The sequence below is a fragment of the Artibeus jamaicensis genome, unplaced genomic scaffold, assembly GCF_021234435.1.
Source record: "Artibeus jamaicensis isolate MK-2021 breed Jamaican fruit bat unplaced genomic scaffold, CSHL_Jam_final contig_465, whole genome shotgun sequence".
NCBI classification, from domain to species: domain Eukaryota; kingdom Metazoa; phylum Chordata; class Mammalia; order Chiroptera; family Phyllostomidae; genus Artibeus; species Artibeus jamaicensis.
In genome coordinates, this window is record NW_026521843.1 from 5,843,195 (window position 1) to 5,865,041 (window position 21,847).

A 21,847-nucleotide genomic window follows, 5' to 3' on the forward strand; every position below is an offset into this window, starting at 1 on the left:
TGAGAGGACGAGGATATGCCACCACGTTTTATGTGTCATCCTAGGGAAGAGTCCAGTGTTGGCTGGACATGACATTCTTCATACATGGCTTTATGGAAAGTGGTCTTGTTATCTTAACAGCTTCCCATGGAGCTCAAAGGCAAAGTCATGTCTGAGTGAGGCTGGACTGCAACCCTAATTAAGTGCATAATCCCACTGTATCACCCTGTGAGAAGGCTGAGCCTGGGACAGGAAATGAAGACTCACTTTTTGCACCTTTAATTAAGGGTAGTCAGAGTTTGAACTTGAACCTAAAAGTGACCATGAGCAAACATGATTGTTAGTAGGAAGTGTTCTCTGCCATGGGCTTCCCTTCCTTTTTTTCCTCATCTTTCGATACATTTTTCCTAAAATCCAAAGCCCGGTCTCAGCTATGCTCTGTTGAATCCATGGAGCTTTCTCCTTCACACTTGGGAAGGCGTGGCTGGGAGGAGAGTCATTAGAGTCATTTACCAAAGTCAAATGTATCATACAACACAATGATCACACGGAAGTCGAAACTGCGGTGACAATGTTGAGTTTTACCCTGGCACTGTGATTCTATAAAAGGGTGGCTAAGAAACCTCCCACCCATCCTTGTGTGTTTCGGGACACAGCTGACTGTGAAGAGACATCCTTCCCCAAATGGCTTAGTAAGAGTCACAGTTGCTCTTTTGTTTACATAAGATCGGACCAGACACAGCACCTCCCAATTCCCATTCTTTCTCATAAATGATCAGTCATGATGCTCCCCACCCCGCAGTCGATAGAAGAAAAAGGCTTGCTAATCCATCTCTGCTTACATTTATTCCTTCCCACAAGCCCTTGAATTCTGCCAGCCAGGATACAGCCTCTCCTTCACACCAGTCTCTTCCCCGAGTCCAGACTGACTTCAGAGTGAGACATTCCATGCTCTCTGATCCGGCCCCCTTCCAAGCCACTTCCACACACTTGGTCCTTTGTAGCCTCATTTCTCATAAAAGAGAAAAAAAACTTTTTGCCTAAACCTTGATCATAATAAACTTAGCTGATCATGTGGTCAGAGAGTTTTGTTATCCTAACAGTTGAACTCCCTGACCACATGATCAGAGGAATAATTCTCAAAATAATCCTTCCAAATGGTCTCTCTTTACTAAGTCTGGATTTATTTTTTTTTTAATTTGAGAATGGTGAAATAAAAATAAGTCCTGAGGAGAAAAACATGTAGCACATCTTTCTGAACACACAGGAATTACCCTGGGAAACCACCCGATCAACTAAAAAGAAAGGTATAAAAAAGGCAATTAGGTCAGAAGTTCTCATGTTATAATTTTGGTATTAAATATGAAACATACACTTATTTTTGTAGACAGCTTTTGGTAGCAGGGCATTTGGGTTGTACATAAAAATAATTTTTAATCAGAAAAACACCACAGGTAGTAGAATCTAGCCAGCTTAAAGCAGGCTATTCTCTCTCAGGTATTAAAAATTGCTCTAGCATTAAAATCGGCCTATTATGAAGAATATGCAGTTTGAGAAAAAAATCCTTATCTCCACAGGCAAAGACTCTGCCTTCGGCAGAACACAGCCAAGAATAATTCCTCTGTCCTCACCTGCCAGGCAGTGCAGCACCTAAGCCTTTACTCAAGGGTGACCCCAAATCCCTCTGAGAAACTTAAAAACTCAACACGTTCTATCATCACGACTTTCCATTTGTGACCTTCCATAGACATTGAGGTTCCGTCAGTCTTCAATTACAGTAGAATTGTTAATGCTTCAACTCTTTCATTTACTTATCTGTTAAGTGTGTGAATCCTCTAGAGGAAGAATAAGAAGGAATTGTGGGGAAAGGCCAACCTTTGGCACCAGGAAAACCAGGCTCCATCACAATTTGCTCTGTGATCTTAAGGGGAGGTCACTGAGCTAAGTATGCTCATGTCTGGAATGAAAAAAGTGATAGCTATTGAAGAGCTTTATTTTTTAATATATTTTATTGATTATGCCATTACAGATGTTTTATTTCCCCCCTTCATTCCCCTTCACCCTGCACACCCCTCCCCCACCATTCCCCCCCTATAGTTTATGACCACGTGTCTCAAGTTTTTCAGATTCTATATTTCCCCTACTATTCTTGCCTTCCCCCTATCTATTTTCTACCTACTATCTATGCTACTTATTTTCTATACCTTCTCCCCCCTTCTCCTTCTCCCACTCCCCTGTTGCTAACCCTCCATGTGATCTTCATTTCTATGGTTCTGCTCCTGATCTAGCTGTCCTCTTAGTTTGCTTTTGTTTTAGGTGTGGTTCTTAATAACTGTGAGTTTGTTGTCCTTTCACTGTATTGCTCAAAAGAGACCTTACAGGCAAGAAGGGGCTGGAAAGAAGTATTCCAACTCATGAAATCCAAAGACCTACATCCAAGATTGATCTATCCAGCAAAGCTTTCATTTAGAATGGAAGGGCAGATAAAGTGCTTCTCAGATAAGATCAAATTCAAGGAGTTCATCATCACCAAACCCTTATTATATGAAATGTTAAAGGGACTTACCTAAGAAAATGAAGAGCTTTATTATCAGGATTGATGACCACTACACATGCTATAAAAAAGTGTTGGGTGTTCAGTGGATGGTCACTACACACTACTTCCCTTTCTCTTTACTCAAGCTGAGCACGTTTTCAGCCAGGTCTTCCATTTTCTCTATACCAAGTCCAACACAATGAGTAGTATCCATCGCTCATTCAAGTTGATTATCTAACCAATCTTACAATTATTGTGCTTAGTGTATACTGAAATAGTCTATTTTCCCTCTTCCCATGCCCCCCCAACCCACATGCACTGTAGTAGTTACATAGATCTAAAACTAAAATGTGGCCACGTCACTCTTCTTATTAACGTTCTCCAACAGTTTCCCATTGTTTTCAGGCCAACACCCGAGCTCTTCAGCCATGAAGACCCAGCCACATGCCCATATAGAAACTTTACTGACTCATCAGAGCTTGATAGGAAGTAGGTAAGTACTACCTAAATGGTTTCTGAATGAATGAATAATGAATGAACAAGTGAAAGTGTGAGGCCATGGGTGAAAGGCCAGTGGAATATTCAGATAGGCTTTGAATCACTTCTGTTTTGCAGGAGGGGGTGGAGGGAATACGGAACCCCTTGGTGTGGATGTGAGCTCCCTCCAGTCAGCATTCTCACAGCTGGGGACAAAGGACTCTTCTGCTGATATAATTTCCATCCAGATGTCGGCTCCAGAGTTGCATTAAAAATGGAAAAACCTTAAGGCTAAGTCTGTTGTTTAAGTTTTCCTTTGTTCATATCTACCTCTGGACAGAGATAAATATGCTTTTTCCCCCATATAAGCATAACTCCCAGGGAGCAAATGTCCACCTCAATTGATTTCAAGTCATAGCTATGGAGAAATTACACAACAGTTCATTAATATAATTTCCTTCTCTCCCTTATTCTCCATATATCTTACAGACAGTAAGATTTATCCTCCCATAATACCCGTCTTTACCTCCTCCCTCAGCCTGCTGGAACAGTCTCCCTCCCAGTTAATGTGCCAGAATTTACATAGGAGCGAGCTAGTATCTAATGGGAGCCTTAGATTTTAAACATGCATTAGGAATGAACAGCGGTTAAGCTATAGGAACCATGGTAAACTACTATAAAACATCATTAAAGAGAGAATGGTCTAAAAAGGAATTTTGCCTCCTATTACTTTGATCTTCATTAGTTATTCTTAGAACACTTGGCTGTTGATATGCAATGAGTCTTCTCCAAAAACTAGAGGAGCAGCCTGCTTTGTTTAACAGTGTGAATGGTGGTACCTCTGGCACCCCTGCCCAACTGCTTCCTCCCCACTAGAATATGGGCCTGGTAATAAAAACCTTATGTTCTTTTCTATTCAGTCTCTCTCTGAAGGTTGGCATTTGTTTTGAAACCCATCTTTCTGAAAGTATCCAGGCTGCTATGTTTATGTATAACAGGCAGTGAAAGATGTAATAAAGCCAAGATTGATTGCCCGGTAATAGCCATGATTCCATAGACATTAAAGGGTATTTGTAATTTAGGTCTCATAATATGGTCTAATACCCTACCTTGTGTAGCTATTGATTTTTCAATAATAAGACAGCCCCAGAAAACCCTTCAGATCTAAGTTCTCCCTGCTACATCCAGCCATCAACAAAAACCGGCCTCTTTTATAAGAGCCCAGCCTAGAAAAGTGTCTTCGATTCTGAATACTGCAAGGACTCTCTGGCTTTTGAACTCACTTACTAATGTGGTTGATGCATACCTCCTCTCAAAAGAGTTTTTTTTTTTAAGTTAAAGAAACAGTGTTAAAGTAGAAATGGGGCATTCCAGTCAAGATGGAGATATAGATAAACATGCTTTGCCCCCTCGCACAACCACAGAAAGAATTACAACTAAACCTCAAAACAAGTAACACCCAAAATCATCAGAAAATTGAGCCATGTGGAAGTCCAACAACCAAGGATTTAAAGAAGCCACATCCAGTCAGATGGGTGGGAGGGGCAGAGAGGCAGAGACCGGGATGAGAGGTGCAGAAATGCACTGTGGTATGTGAGGTGGTGTCTGTGGAATGGGCAGTCCTTATTCACATACGGTGGATTAGATTGGGAAGGATACTGAGGAGCAAGCGATCCCAACCCCAGGCCAGACCACACAGCCCAGGTTCCAGCACCAAGAAGATAAATTCCCATAATGTCTGCTGTAAAAACCAGTGTGGGTTGGGGCAGTGGAATAAATTGATGGATTTTAAGGAGACTCTGCTTAAAGAGCCCACACAGACTTAGAATGTATGCAGATCCAGTGCCTCTGGAATTCAGCACCAGGGCAACAGCTAGAAGGGCACAATTCACATACAGGGAGTAAGTGAAGTGACTGGAAACAGGGCAAGTGCTGGGCAAGCCTCCAGAAGCCAGGCAATGGCACTGTCCCCTGAGCCCTCCCCCAACAGAGAGCCACAAAGTGGTAAAGCAGGTTGCCCTGCCCTGGCAATTATATAAGGCTCGGCCCCACGTGATTTACAGGTGACTTTTCTACAATAGGCCAAGCTACTAAGACAGGGAGTCAGAGCAGCTCTACCTAATACATAGAAACAAACACAGGGAGGCTGCCAAATTGAGGAGATGAAGAAACATGGCCCAAATCAAAGAACAGAACAAAACCCCAGAAAAAGGACTAAACAAAACAGAGATAACCAACGCGTCAGATGCACAGTTCTAGATACTGGTAATCAGGATGCTCAAAGAACTCACTGAGTACAGCAACAATAGAAAAATAACTCAGGGAGAAATGAAGGTTACACTGAGAAAAATAAAGAAAAACCTACAGGGAACCAACAGTGGAGGGGAGGAAGCTGGGATTCAAATCAATGATTTGTAACGTAAGGCAGAAATAAGCATTCAACAAGAACATCAAGAAGAAACAAGAATTCAAAAAAATGAGGATAGTATAGGTGCCTCTGGGACATCTCCAAATGTACCAATATGTAAATTATAGGGATGCCAGAGGAGAGGAAGAAAAGCAAGAAATTGAAAACTTATTTGAAAAAAAAATAATGAAAGAAAACTTCCCTAATTTTGTGAAGGAAATAGACATACAAGTCCAGGAAGCACCAAGAATCCCAAGCAAGTTGGACCCAAAGAAGACCACATCAAGACACATCATAATTAAAATGCCAAAAGTTAAAAATAAAGAATCTTAAAAGCAGCAAGACAAAAGCAGAGTCACAGACAAAGGAGTTCCCATAAAGCTGTCAGCTGATTTCTCAAAAGAAACTTTGCAGGCAAGAAGGGACTGGTAGGAAGTATTCAAAGTGATGAAAAGCAAGGACCTACAACCTAGATTACTCGATCCAGCAAAGTTATCATTTGGAAAGGAAAGACAGATAAAATGCTTCCCAGACAGATGAATGGAGTTCATCAACACCAAGTCATTATTACATAAAATGTTAAAGGGACTTAATTAATAAAAAGAAGAAGATCAAAACTATGAACACTAAAATGTCAACAAATTCACAACTATCAACAACTGAAACTAAAAAACTGAGCAAACAACCAGAGAAGAAACAGAATCATAGATATGCAGATCATTTAGAGGGTTATCAGCTGGAAGGCATAGGGTGGAGAATGGGAGAAGTGGTGCAGGGACTAAGAAGCAAAACAGATAGGGGATGTTAAGAATCATATAGGAAATGGAGAACCCAAAGAACTTACATGCATAACCCATGGACACAAACTAAGAGGGGAATTTCTGGAATGAATAGAGATAGCAGGTACAGGGGGGAAAGGGGGAAAAATGGGACAACTGTAATAACAATCAATAAAATATATTTTTTTAAAAAGAGACAGTGTTAGGATGTCTTTTACCAATTGGCAGTCAGTAGTCAAGAAGCTTTGAAAAGTGCCCTAGCTGGTGTGTCTCAGTGAATTGAGGGCCAGCCTGTGAACCAAAGGATCACTGGTTCAATTCCCAGTCCAGGCACATGCCTAGTTGTGGGCCAGGTCCCCAGTAGGGGAGTGTGAGAAGGCAACCACACATTGATGTTTCTCTTCCTCTCTTTTTCCCTCCCTTCCACTCTCTCTAAAAACAAATAAATAAAAATCTTGACCCCAGTGACTAAATATGATGACCTTAAAATGATACCTCACCTTTAAACACAAGCCTGAGACCCTGCTGGAATGACCCGCAGCTGCCAGCGCCTCAGAAAGCATGAAGACCGACTGGTTGTATTACAGGTCAAATGTTGTCAAACAGCCGCCCTCAGACAAACATGTACCCTGCTCCCCGTCACTGTTCCCAATGAGTTCTTTAAGAGTCTTTGCTGTCATTTCAGGGTTCCAAGTCAGACCCTTGTTCTGAAAAGGTTTTACCTGTCTAAGAAAGGCCAGACCAGTTCTAGTCTCCCATATCACCACAGTCAAATAACCAAGGCTTTTGGGCTTCTACCTTCCACTGGTTAGATAAATACTACATTGAATTCAAGGTCAAAGACAAAGTAATACTTGCTACATCCATGCTGGCCTGGTTTTGTGTTTCTGCAAATGGGCTCTTGTCCTATTCTTGTATGAATAAGTTTTTACTCTTTCCTAAATCATACAAAAATAAAGAGGAGAAAACATACGGAAACACCATAAAGTCACATTGTGACTTTAATTCTAGCTGCATGACGTTAGGTATGTTGTCCTTTTGACCTCAAGGAACATCGTTTCCTCATCTACAGCAAGCCCTTCTCTGCCTAATCCAAAGCCTAACACAGCGATTCTCAAATATTTGTTCTCAGAAACCCTATAAAATCTTAGCAAATACCGATGACTTCAAAGAGTCTTTTCTCTTTAAATGTGGAGTTTTTCTACTAATTAGAAGTCAAAGCTTCTAAAGAACTAAAAAAAATTCTTTTAAAAACAAAAATTTAATTAATTACATGTTAACATAAATATTTTTATTAAAATACTTGTTAAAAAAGCTAATGAGAAAAGCAGCATTATTTTACATTTTGAAATATGTTCTTAATGCCCGGTTTAATAGAAGACACCTAATTCTCCCATCTGCTTCTGCATTCGATCTCCTGCCATATGTCCCTTTGGTTGAAATACATGATGAAAATTTGGCTTCTCCAGACATACAACTGGAAAGGGTGGAGCATGTGAACAGCCTTTCTGTATAATTATAGACGTTCTGCTGTGATACTGTACTAACACTAGAGAAGTAACAGCCTCTCAAAGCTTACTTGCAATGTGGAATCCAAAACCACATCAATAAACTTTTTATAATCTAGTGAGTTAAAATCAATTTCTCTATTTGCACCTGGAATAGATTTGTTTGACTCACGCACCTTTTGATTACATAGGTCATTTGGAAAATACCAGTTCATTGAGTTATACAAATTTTCAAAATGTCAACATGTTTCGATATATAATATTAAAAATCGTATTTGTTGATACCACTACAGATCTGGGTGCATAAGTTTAAACTAAACAGAAGCTGTCAAATCTACGTGGGAGATACAAGTTTCACAAATCCTAACATCTACCTGAAAACTTGAGTTTTATCATTGGCCAACAATGCTATTAATTATTGTCGATGTAACAAGCTTGCTGCCTTCATCTGGGGGAAGATATCTGCCCAAAGAAGCCCGAAGAGCCCTCGTCTGTCTGTCCATTGTTCTTACAAGTAAAAATGGTGAAAACACTGCTCTGTGGAAACAGCTCTGCAAAACGGAGGGAGGTTCGACTGGTAGCTGGAGCAGCTGTACAGTGCTCTTCCGTGTACCTTGCGCCTTGGCATGCAGTTGAGATGGTTTATACCTGCATGTCCCAATCCAGGTGCTGAAGCACCCCCGTGGCACCAAGCACTCACAGGAGGTCTGCAGATCCTCTAAGGTGTTCAGGGGGGACACAGCAACATCTACTGGTCACCAGGCAAAAAATCAATGTGCAACAAACAGGACAGTAACATTCAATTGGATCCCAAGATTTGAAAAATTGGTGCAGTGACCAGCAGGCACATCCCATTAGTATCTTGTTCTATTACTAACACATATTATTATTCCTTTCCATTTATGCATCCATTTTTTTTCAAATGGCCAAAAAATTGTTTGGACCTAACTACTCAATAAATGGAATGGACAGTTCTGTGTGTTAGTGTATTTACTTGCTCCCATCAAATGCATCAGTAGGATACAAAGAAAGCTTAGAAATTAGAGCTCTATGTGTACTTCCCAGTGGATCATACAGAGTATTAAATGGCTACACACCTAAATGTTAGACATTGAGTAAGAATAATAGCTTTACTATTTCATCAAAGGCAGCCCTAACCAAAAGTGTCTTTTATTTTTCTTTCTGAGAGTGCACAGTGGTGAAAGCTGAAACAATGACCGGAATAGTCTGGTGCCACTGCCTTGCTAACGGGCCAGCATTCTTACCCACCATCACCCGCGGGGCACGGTAAATGTCAACACAGTGGAAAAGCAAATAACTTCCCACTGTTGTCATGAAAGTCATTTTGACCTTCCAGGGACTGTGCTCTAAAAACCACTGAAGGGAAGGATGATCAAATGAAATCAACAAGAGGATGTTCCATGTAACATAAACCGATGGACACATTCCACTCATTAACATCTGCTCTCTCCTGTCTTACCGCATTAACTCCTTGCCTTAGAAACCAGCAGCCCCTTCCTGGGTGTAGGAAGCTGTTCTTAGTTTTTGGTTTTGAGAACAAACATTTCCTCTTGAACTCTAGGTCCAGGCATCCTGCAAACTATTGGCAGTGGCCCTGGTTTTGTTTGTCACCTCCAGAGTTTTGCCTACAAGAACCCCTGAGTGAGGCAGAAATCTTGATGTCAAAAAATAGTATATGGTGGTTAATAGAAACAAAGAAAGAACTCCATGAAAAAGGAGACCAGTAGCTTGCAAAGCTGCTTGGAAGGCTGGCGGGAACCAGGGGAGGAACAGCAGAGACGAGATCATGCCCCAGACAATGGCATTTGGGATGTCAGGGCTGCCTCGGACAACCACCATCTCATCACTGAATTCTCAGCTCCACGGCGGCTGCTGCAGATAACCTCGGACAGAATCGACACCTCTGTGTCATTCTGCAAGACTTAACCTGGTGGTGGGAGCAAGTGATTGGCTGCAGCTCATCATGGCTCCGTCAGGAGGCAGGGAGAGCAAGCATCTCTCCTGATTCCATTTCTGACCCCCATCTATTTAGAGCTTCAGCCTAGAGAGAGAGGGTGTTCGAGTCTGAGCAGTTAAATTGACAAATGCCAGTACTGCTCTCTCCTTTAGTGAACAGCATCCAAATACACATTCTTGCCATTCTACAGTTAAAAAAGAATATCCAGAACAAAATTGCTCCCTGAGGAAAGAGATTTTACAGATATCTCCTGTTATTCTACCTAGCCACAGTCTCCACATATCCTGGTGATACATCTTTTTTCTGATAGGTAGTTGTGATTTTACCATAATATTCTGCATCTACTACTTTTATCCTCTTCATCAAATATTTGGGAGAGTTGGAGAAAAAACAAGACATTAGTGAAATTATATATAGCTACCCAATGAACCCACCAAGGCAGGAAATGTAGGTAGATGCTGCAGTACTTAAATGCGCAACTGTTCAGTATATTGTAATTGATATTCGACTTTTCTCCTCATGCAGCCAGGACTTTCGTCCTTTAAAGACAACCTGCACCCCGTGACTCAAAGTGACTCAAATTGTTATGCCTAGTGGATCTGAATACTTGGGGTTCTGACAACACAGGACTGAAGTTGTTTGCCATTAACCTTCAATACTGGTAGTACCAGGAGGCGCTCCTGTTCCAGGAAATCTCTGCATGCCATTGGTACTCTTTCTTATTCCCATTAGTTAGCAACAACCCTACTTCCCTGAAGAATGGGCTCAGTCATGTAGGCAATACCGTAATCCCTGTGGTGGCTGCTTTCTTAGTGTTAAGAGGAGCCTGACGTGGTCTCGAAGGAGCAATGGAACTTTTACTGGATCCCTTGGTGAGAGTGCCTTCTGCCTTTGGTACTGGAATCTGAAAACCCATAGAGGCAAGAAGAACAAGGATGGAAAGAAAAAAGGGTGCAAATGGTTAATTAGAAGACATCATCGCAGTCACCATTCCTAATTCTGCCTCTTATGACCCTGCCCCATCATTTAGAGACATGGGAGAATCAGCACCACGTATGGATGACTTGTTCAGAATCTACTCTGTCAAGGAGAAGAAAATAAGGTGCTATTCTCGGTAGCGCTACAACTGAGCTTTAATATCCTATTTCACTGCTATACATGGCCACCACCTCCAAGATGATGGGCCATGTAAGGCATTCAGTCACAACTTTTTTTTTTGGCTACAAAGTACATTCAGTAAAAAAAAAAAAAAATCAATAGTACATAAGGTACTATGTATGGAAGATCAAAATGGTATAAAAGGCATCTGGTGGTTCTTGGTTTAGAATATTGTTAAAAGCATGAGATGCAGGGGATGCAGAACGAAAGACAGTTAAATGTTTATTCCGGGTGGAAGTGCCTCTTCTGTGAGTTGGGCCAAATATAATCCATGTAATACTCGGTGGCTGGCTGGTTCAGTAAGAACACACCAGATTGAAGTTTAGGACTGGTTGCTGCTATTGAGAGATTGAGCCCTGAGCTCTGGAAGGAGATAGGTTAGTGTTTAGCAGGTAAAGCCACGAACACCGGCACAGCTTCCGCCGCTGCCACTACAGCCACTTAGCGGAACCTGCCAGGAAACCACCTGGGTGGTGGGGCAATGGGGCTGACCCGCATCCCTTCCATTTGGACAGCGAATTCTTCTTCCAGGAGGTTTCTTTCTGGGTGTTGGCCCATTCGTTTTACCTTGTTTTGGTGATTCATAGGAGACATTGGTACTGTTGCAGTTTAAGATTATTCTGAAGAATTTATCCATGTGTCTTCTAGTCAGATGATTAGCCACTGCCAGTGAATGGCCATGGGTTATGACTTTAAGTCGTCTCTTCCTTAAGAAAACTGAATGTCGAGATGTATTTCCAATGTTCTGCTCAGTGCGGAGAATCTCCCTCCCCACTCTTCTCTGATGTCTTCTCTGAGCGAGACTATAATGCTCAGTCCACTTCTAATAAATCCCAATCTTGGAGGCAGAGCCGTGGCTACACCAGACTTGATGATTTATTTTCCTCCTGAATGAGTGATTTATGGTTAACTTTCCAGGTGGCCAGAGACGTGAGTCAGAGGGAGACACACTGCAGGTAAGCAGGACACAGGAAATATGACCCAGATCTTGCCGCTCACTCACAAAGTCAGAATCTGTGTGATCCCAGTTCTGCAAACACACTCCCAACTCACAATGGGGTGCTGCTATGCCTCAGTTCTATGCCAAGGTGAATCAGACAACACCCACAACACAGCATGATAGGTCACAGACTCAGCATAGTTGCCTGGTGACGCATCGCCAAGCATCTAATGAAGGGGCTGGCGGGCTTCTTTTGTAGGGGCCACACATGTTAGGTTCTGGGGGCCATACAGTCTGCAGCATCAACTCAGCTCTGCCATGGTAGAGTGAAAGCAGCCGGAGACCATAGAGAGAAACCAATGAGTTACTGTGTGCTAATAACAGCTTATTGACAGACACAGGGATTTGAATTTCATCTATTTTCAATAGGGCATAAAATGTTCTGCTTTTTATTTTTTCAATCCTTTAAAACTATAAAAACCCTCAACTCATGCACTATACAAAAACAGGCCACAGTAGCTCAGACACCACCCAATAATAATCCAAGAACTACTTCAAAAAGGAGACGGGTGCCTCAGACCCCAGGAGATGTTGCAGCAATTTAAGCTTCTGAGGCTTGTCACAAAGACCACGTGCACTGCCCCACTCTGCTAGTGACACTTTCAGCTGTGCTGGATGTGCAGGTTCATGAACGCAAAGGCGGGTCAGTGGGGAGGCTGCAGCTGGAACAGCTGGAGGGTCATTACCTTGGCAGTTCTTCAGGTGTCCCAGTAAATCAGTGGGAAATCACATCTAACTTTGTTATGTTGTTTCCAAAATCCAAGAGGCCTACCTAAAACTGTGCCTCTTTGGTAATGGTAAGGAAACAATAAAGTATGTGCCCCCCCCAAAAAATGGATGAAAACCTGCTTAGCATTATACTCATGACTCAGATTCTATGAATGCTTATTCATTCACATGGTAAAAATATATTTGGAAAAGCAGATGCAAGGTATACAGTATTTTCCAAATCTTGCACAGATGGATAGTTTTTACATATATGTACGTCTATGTAAATACCAGTCAGATCAATATTTATACAATTAGCCTTTGTCTAGATGATGTCTTCAATTCAACATCAATATGGATTAGTTTTGCCTGTTCTTGAGTTTCATTTAAATGGAATTCTACTTAGCTTCCTTCACTTGACATTAGAACTATGAGATCTATCTATGTTGCTAAGTATAGGAATAGTTCAATTTTTTTAAGTTGCTGAGTAAATTTTCATTCTGAGACTATAAAATGTTCAGTAAGTTAGTGAAAAGTGATCAAGACAGAAATAGTCTCATGACTTAAAAGCCAATTGAAGGCAAAAACCAAAAGACAGAACAAAGTAACAATTACTTAGCTCTAGACCTTCCTTTGGAAACCCACACACAGAGGACAGCACCTACAGACCATCTTAAGAAATGAAAAGGTGCGCACTGAAAATTCACACTGTGAAAAAGAAACAAAGCAAAATGCCCCACACATGCAAACCCTTGGTCATTATGTCTCCAAGAACCAGTCCTCAAAACAGTAAACGAAAATTAAATTGGCTAACTGGATGTTGAATTTAAAAATAAAGAATGGAACACTGCAGTTAAAATACAACACACAGAAAGGACTGGTGGATACATAATCTTGAAATCCGTCATGTTGTTTGTTGTACAAAAGCTGTTTTAAAAAATGCATTCTCATACCGGTGTTTTCCTTTAGAGACTCTGGACTTAGGTCCTGCATTAGAAAGATGTTTTCAGTACAAAATTAGAAAAATAATGTTGCATATTTTCTTTTTCTAATTCTAAGGGATTTGTTTGGTTGTTTATTTTCACATATCATTCTTCAGTGTATCAATTCCTCTGATATTATTGAGCTTATGGTGTGAGGTAAAGATATATCTTCATGGTTTTCCACATGGTAAAAAAATAGAATTTAGGAAATTGTTAATCCTTTCTCCACAAATCTGAAATGCTAACGTTATCTTACATACATTGTTATCTATTATGTCTCTGTTCTTACATACATGATTATTTACATATATATGTATATATGCATATGAAAGAAAATACATGCACATATTGTTTGAATGAACCTAATTTAGCTGCATCTTAAAATAGTTGTTCCTTTTCCTTTCAATATTTCATGTACATATATACATTTTCCAGATAATCATTAAAATCAGCTTATCAAAATTCATTAGCAATCCATTTTATTTTCACTGGGACTATATTATGGTTTGTAGGATAATTTCAAGAAGACTCACTTACTATACTGAGCATTCCCATCCAGGAAGACAATATGTTTTTCCTTTTATTTATGATCTTTGGGCTCCTAAAGACTTATGAGTAGTTGAAACCCTTCCTTTACTTCTTAGGTATTTCACGACATTCACTGTTACTAGCCCTTAACCACCTTTCACTTACATTTTTGAATTGGATGTTACTGTGTTAAAGGAACAGTGTCTATATTGATTTGTAACCTGCCCCTTAGTAAACAAGATTACTAGCTGAAATAGTTCTACTAATTCTTTTAAATTTTAGGTGTAGCAAGTCACATTTCCTACACTTCCTAGCCATTTCACAAATCCTCTCCATAATTTATACTTATTTTTCTTGCCTGTACATTAGTTGGGTTCTCCAGTGCCATGTTGAATAAGTAGCCAAAGATATCACAGTCAAGTTTTATTGTTAGTTAGAAACTCTTCTTATAGTATTTTATAGATATGCTTAATCAAGTAAGGCAGTTTCTCCTGGTCTTAGTTTGTCAAGGGTGTATTTTTCACTTTTTATTGGAAAGCAGTATAAAATTTTATCAAATAGTACTAATTGTAAAGTGTCATACATTTTCTCCTTTCACAATTTGAAATACAGAAGTACATCCACTGTTTTCTAAGTTATATCATCTTGAACAAATGTATTTAATTATGGCACACTTTAGATATGTCATTCTTGATATTTTTGCATCTATAGCTATACTCTTGAATAAAATATCTATAATTTTTCTATATGTGGTTGATTTGGGGTTTTTTTAGGATAATAATCTACCTAGGTTTATAAAATGAATGATGAAGTTCCATTGGAAAATGGATTCATGTTTACGATGCTAATTAGCAATTCAAATAACTTAGAAGTTATCCTCTAATAGAACAGGTTGCTAAAAGTCACTGCCGAATTACTTGAGCCTACTTTTTTGTTGCCTGTCAAGTCTGACTAGCTTTATTTTTTCATTTTCTAAGTGGTTATTGGCCTATTTAATTTTTCTACCTCTTCTTCAATCAAGTTTTATAATGTATCTTTTTCATGCAATCGTACATTTCATGATTTTAAAAGTTATTTATATGCATGGCATAAAGTGTTCTGCCACAAAATTTAAAAACACATTATGTTCCTGTGATTACATTCATTGTTTCTTACTAACAATGTTCACTGTGTTTTCTTCAAGTTTTCCCCTTTCACCAGGCTTACAAAAGAATTGTCTACTGAACGACTCCTTGCAAACAATCAGCCTTTGCTTTTTATTTATAAGCCTACCTTTTATATGGAACTGTGTTTGCAAAAGCGTAAAAGTTAATCTTACACCAGAGAATATAAAGTGAACAATCACTCCATTCTCTGGGTTTCCCAGTCTCCTTCTCCCTAGTGAAGCTGTGACTAACTCTTAGGATCGTGTTCTTCCAGAATTTTCTAAATATTTAATTGCACTTAAACACTTAAATGGATTCATATAGTGCCTGCATTATGACAATTTTTGTTTAACACAAAATGTTAACTTCCAAGAAAATGCAGTTAGCGACAGTCACTATAATTAATAAAATAGTCATATAAAATTTTTACAGCCCTCTATTACCAATGGCTTTATTTATAATCCATTTGTTTATTACTCATGAATAACATGGATATAGTCTGTAACCTACTGAAATATATATAAGGCAAATAGTGATTTTATTTATTCACTTACATGTGTTGTACCTGCAAACATTTTATAATGAAAATACTACTTTTGTAAATATAAAAATATTTTTGCATTTATAATTTTGCCCTTTAAATGTCTTTTATTCTTGAAGCTAACCAACAAATATTACTTTATCATAGTCATTGTCCTAAGAACAGTGAACATACCCAAGCAGATTAAAGAAAATACTGTACAGACTAATATTTCATACTCTACTTACTCTTCATTTTGCATGAAAAGAAACTCCATGAATACTAAGCTTCCTCTTTTTTTACTACCCACTTCCACTAAGTTTGGATGTTCCTTTTCATAAACATGATTCTTTTAACTTTTTCTCTGCTTTCTTTCCCAGCTGACTGGCCTTTTGGTATTAAAATAATGTCCTGCTTTTTACTAAGCCTAAGGCACAGAGCAAATCGGGAAGCAAAACAATTTCATAACGACTCTGACAAGAGTACCCCTGATAGGCTCAAAGGACACTGTAAAGGCAAACATGCATGAGGAGGAGATTTAACGACCGTAAAAACATACTGGGATCAAATTCCTAAGAGAGAGAGATGAGAATTCAAGTGAAAGTTTGCCTTTTCCTATCCAGAGATCTTAAATATGAAATTATTGAAAAAGAAAAGCCAAAATATATCTAGCTCCTACTATGGAATCAAAATCCACTATTTTTTCTGTGTATTTCATGAGTACAATCATATATATTTTTATTTTTTTAAAAATGTACCTTCCTTTTTCTGGTTCTCCAGTTACCTTAACTCCTTCTGGTCCTTACTTATATACAAACAGGTTTTTTTTACCCACCTGTAATCAACCCCAGTGTCTAGCACAAAATGTTGGCCCAATAAATATTTGCCAAATAAAAAAAGAGGCTGAAGATGTTCCATACTTTCCACAGGGCCTGTGGCCTGATGTTGCTTGGGCCCTGGCAATGCATTCAGTTCTGAACTGACTGACTGTATTCTCTTCAACTGCAAGAACAAAATAATTTAACTCTACATCTATCCCCTCTCCAATCACACCCACTCTCGCTTGCACCACTGCACACTTTAATATTTTTGTCCTTGCCTCATAGGTTAGAGGAACACAAGTAGAATGCATGGCGGTCTCTATGAGACTCATTTATTTATGGACTGTTTTGAACTTCAGGCTGAGTCCACAGTGCAATGAAAATCCAAGGGAAGATAAAAGTGATGTTTCCCTTAATTGATTCATCCTCTTGCTCAAACTGGACATTTAAAAGGAGAATCTTGAGCAAAAACCGAAAGATACTGAGGACGTTAGCTGTGGATATCTGGGAGAAGTGCTTTCCAGGCAAAGGGCCTTAACATGGGAGCATGCGCAGTGTATGTGCTCAAAGAGACCAGGGGGGCAGCAAAGGGCAGAGTGGAAGAGGTGAGGCGAACAGGAGATGAGGTAAAAACAGGATTCGGCAGACTCAAATCACGGGAGGCCTCGCAGGTGATTGTAAGGACTCTGGCTTTTATTCTGAGAGATACGGAAAGCCGCTGGAGGGCTTCGAATAGAGGAATGGAGTGTTCAAACATAATTTCTACAGATTCTATGGTGGCTGAGTTGAGAACACAGTAGAGTGATAAGAGAATGAATAAAGGAGACGCCTGTTGTTCTCCTGTGTTTCCAAGTAAGAAACAGTGGAGGTGGTTTAGATGGTACCCGCATGGGTGCAGAGAGGGTCCCTGGCTTCCAAATATACGTTCAGGGCAGAATTTACTGATGGATTTTATTCTGTGTATGAAAGACAGTGGAGTAACAACTGACTCAGTTTTTATCCTGAGCAAGTTGAGGATGAAGTTGCCACCAAGCTAAGTGGAGAGAAATGTAAGTAGACTTAAAGTGAGCAAGATGAGAAGTTCAGCTTGAGGTACATTAAGTCTCTAAGACATCAAACTGGAGATGCCAAGTGGGCAGCTGGAAAAGTGAGTAGGCAGTTTAGGAGACATGTCTGAGCTACACATGGGAATTGGGAAGGTGTTGGCATATAGCTGGTATCAAAACTTGAGAAATGGTGCAGATCACCAGGGAAATGAGAATAGATAGAGAAGAAAATGAGAGTGTGAGAAGCTCCAAGAACGAAACCCTTGAGAATCAAAGAGACCTGAGTTTCGAATTACAGAGCCCTGTATCTGAGGCTTTGTGAATTTCAGACATTCACTACAGTTTCTTGATCAGCTAAATACGACGTAGTAAAAGTTCGTCACCATACTCTTTAGGCATTAGTACAATGTCTGTCTCATGATAAATGCTCATTAAATAGTAGCTCATTGTTTTTGTTATTGGTGGTGGTGGTGGTGGTGTTGATGATATAGTTAAAAATAACCAGAAAGTGGTTCCCAAAGGGTCCCTGACAATGTATTTTATGTTTGGAGAGGATCAGATTATAAAACGCCAATCTGGCAAGACTCTTGAGTTTCAAAATAAATATTTTATTGTCTTTCTAAACTCTTTTATTAAAAGAATACATCTAGGTATATTTCTTTAAATCCTCAAAGAGAAATAAAAAGATGAAGCTTATGGAGCCCTGCTGGGATAGGGTTTAAAAGTACATGAGGTTACCTCTAAAAGGTCCTAGTCATATAATTTTATAGATATGGATGTAGATTTGGATATATAGTATTCTTACGATTTTGTTTTTAGAAAACTCAAAATCATTTAAATAAATTCATGAGAATTAATCATTGAATTTAACAATATCTCTAGACACAAGGTAAAAAAAAGTCAGGGTTTCTAATCTTTCCAAGATTAGAATTGATATAAGTTTAGCTCTTATTTGTAAAGTTTACTTTACATCAATACTTTATAAGTTGGAGTACGCTGTCTCACAAATTGAACAGCTGCATTTGTGGACTGGAAAAAATCCAGATATTAACATACTAGGGAATTCTTTTGCTGACCTATGTTGGTAGCCTTGGAAATCATTAACATCAGCATTATCAGAAAATTGTGTAGAGAAATCGTGCTCAGGGTATGCATAAATAAAAGTGAGCCTTGGCATTGTCCATTTCCCAATTCCTAGTCAATATCTTAGGGGACCACAGTCGTAGAACCCTGAGTCTGGAATAGACTGCCTCACCTTCAACCCAACCGTGGTCTAATCTCTTGTCAGTCCATGTTGCCACACAGGCAGCAGCTCAGCGGTAGAGCTTTTCCAGTCCTGACAACAAATCTCTCCTTGTGTGATCTATGAAATTACCCTCCATCTCCTCGGCCTCCATTTCCTCACAGTTCCCAGTAAGGGAAGTATACCTGAGGTCACTCTTGAGAGGACATTCCTTTTCCCATGGCATAGACTCAACATAACCAAGGACACTCAATTTCAGTCCACCAACATAAGCTTATCGCCTTGTATCACTGTTAATCAGATTATAGAAAAAAAGCAATTAAAAATAGCAAATATTCTATTTTAAGACGGTCTCTAAATACTAAAAGTCTTTTTAAGTTCTAATCTTTATTTTTTTTTTATCTATTCACTGGGTACCAATTATGTGCCCAGTCCTTATCCATTCACCGGGATAAGACTCAGTCCTCAGAATGACAATAATGAGGAATAAGGAAGGAATGTTTCAAGCCCCCAAGGAGCCCTCTTTCTTGCATTCTCCTCTGGGTCATTGGAGAGGCTGGGAGCCTGCACTGTGAGCTCCTCCCAGTCCGCACAGTGGCTGGCTTACCCTGGGGGTATGGATGCTATCCAGATGAAGTGAAAAATCCCATATCCCTTCTGGTCTTCTAATACATCTTCCTGGGAAAGCTGTAAGTCACTGCATTCATCCATGTTCAACCAGGTCTCCAAGCACAGAGTTATTCGCTGTCCCTCCAGGACACACCTCTGACATCTGTGCAGCCTGCCCTGTGTGCTTTGCCCTCTTGGCTACCCTGAATTTGACTGCTTAACTAAAAAAAATGCATTGACTGACAGGGGTTGAGATGGGAGGTCCTATCACGGCCTTCCCCACAGCACCCTCTGATGTCAATCTTCCTTCCCACGTCTTCCTTGAGAGAATCAATTCAGCTTAATACATGTAATGAGACAACGTTTTAAAAGAACGAGAGAATAAATGCTTATAAGCAAATGCTTTTTTTCCAGAAATCATAGCCACAAACCCTGGCTCACTGTTTTATAAATAGGCTCCTAACAAAACATTGGCACCATATTAAAAAAAAAAAAAAAACAACCCTCAACGGAATAGGTTTTTAAAAGCAGAGCCATTTGGCTGAGGTCCAGACCATCCCCTATGGCTTCACTCCTGCTTTCTGCTTCCCTAAAGTGCCCCTGAAACAGCCGCACCAGGATGGCCAGTCTCATATTTGGGCTCTGGGCCCACCAGTCACCAGGAGGACCTTGCCCGAGCTTCTCAGCTCTGTGACACAGTCCAGAAACGCAAGCCCTGTTATGGGGAACCAAGAGTACACATCGATGGCCATTCGTTTTACTTAAAAATAAATACATTGCAAATAAACTATTAAGTGAGACAACACATGATAGTTCCCAATCAAACATAATGTCTTTTAGAGTTTTATAAGAGCTCTCAATTCCATATTCTACCACGAAATCTGGCCCCGTGTGCCTGGCAAAGTGGGACAATTCTTGTAGGACAAGCATTCCTACCAATAACTGAAGTTGCTACATGTTGTGGGCAAGGATGTTCTGTTTGCTATAAAGGATCAAGATTGTTATGAGTTAGTTGTGGCTTTCAATTACTAGTATTCTTGCTTTTTAATTAAAAAGTGCTGCTAATTGTCCTCTGCTATTGTCAGTTTGTTGTGGGTTGATTAACTCTGTAAGGTGCAGTAGTACTCATTTAAATCAACAATAATCTGAACTTCAACTTGTCTAATGGTGCAACTTGCAACACTGCTTTTACTGTGATCCATTGAATCACATATTTCCCCAAGCATTTGTTTCGGGCCAGACTCTGTTCTGAGTGTGAGGATCCAGCCTGGAGTAACATGGGCCGGAGTCACTGCCCTTGTGGGGCTGATGTGAGTCGTCCATACCCCACAGTGAAGGCAAATGTGTAACAACCTCTGCTAATGTTTGCTTTTGTTTTGCCATCATCTTGATAACCAAGTTCTTTCTCAACTGGAAAAAAATGATGGTATAGGTGATATCCATGCAGTTTTTCTCATCAAAGTGAAATACAATCAAACCACTTTGACAATTCAGTGCTAAATGATGTCAAAGTTACTAAGGTTCTTTTCTTCAGGAATGCTGCCCAGGGATCTCTTTTGGACAAGATACTAGAACAGCATTCTTCAAATTGACACATTAAAACCACAAAATTCTGCTTTATTACCTGCCTGAATCTACTAACGCAGACCCAAAGTTCCCTTAATAAACTGAACTGAGCACAGCCATCACTCGGCCCTACATCAGTGACTGAACTTTGCAGACTCCCTTTCAAGCCTGTGAGCCTCCCTCTCTCCAAAGCCCATCTGGGCTTTTGTTTTCCACTAGGCACTTTAGCTACAGCCTCACTGCTTATTCTCTGGGCAGCGAATACAATTCCAATATGGATGAGTCAGATTGGTGGAAATTTACTCATCTGGTTCAGCAGATATGGGTTGCACAACAGAGGAATAGGCTTTGCCATTGTTCCATTCATTGGTCTGAGCTGAACTTCTGAGAGGTAATGGTAATGAGGCTGAGTCACTGCTACTCCCCAAATTACCCAGGCATCTCAAGATGGGATGCCTCTCAAGATGGGGAGCAGGGAGGTTTTTCCCAAACCAATCCACTGTTTTGCATAAATATATATGTATGTTTTAATTCTTAGAATCCATTTTTTTATTGACTGAAGCATCATCCTCACGACACAAGCCATAAAACTGGTAATATCTGCGTTCCGTCAACATTCTACTTCCTTTTGTCCATCTGACATAAGACATCCTTACTCTCTGCTTTGTCATATGTAAAGTGGGGAAATTTATACCCATACTATAGATTTTGAAATGAGAGATAAAGTTTCTAGCACTTAATTGTCACTTAAGTAGGTGCTCATAACACGTATTACTCGTTCGGTAAATGGTAGTTTTCTGCCCCTTCGTCTCTGAATTTGAACAAGCTTCAAGTCTGTCCCCTTTACAATAGATCA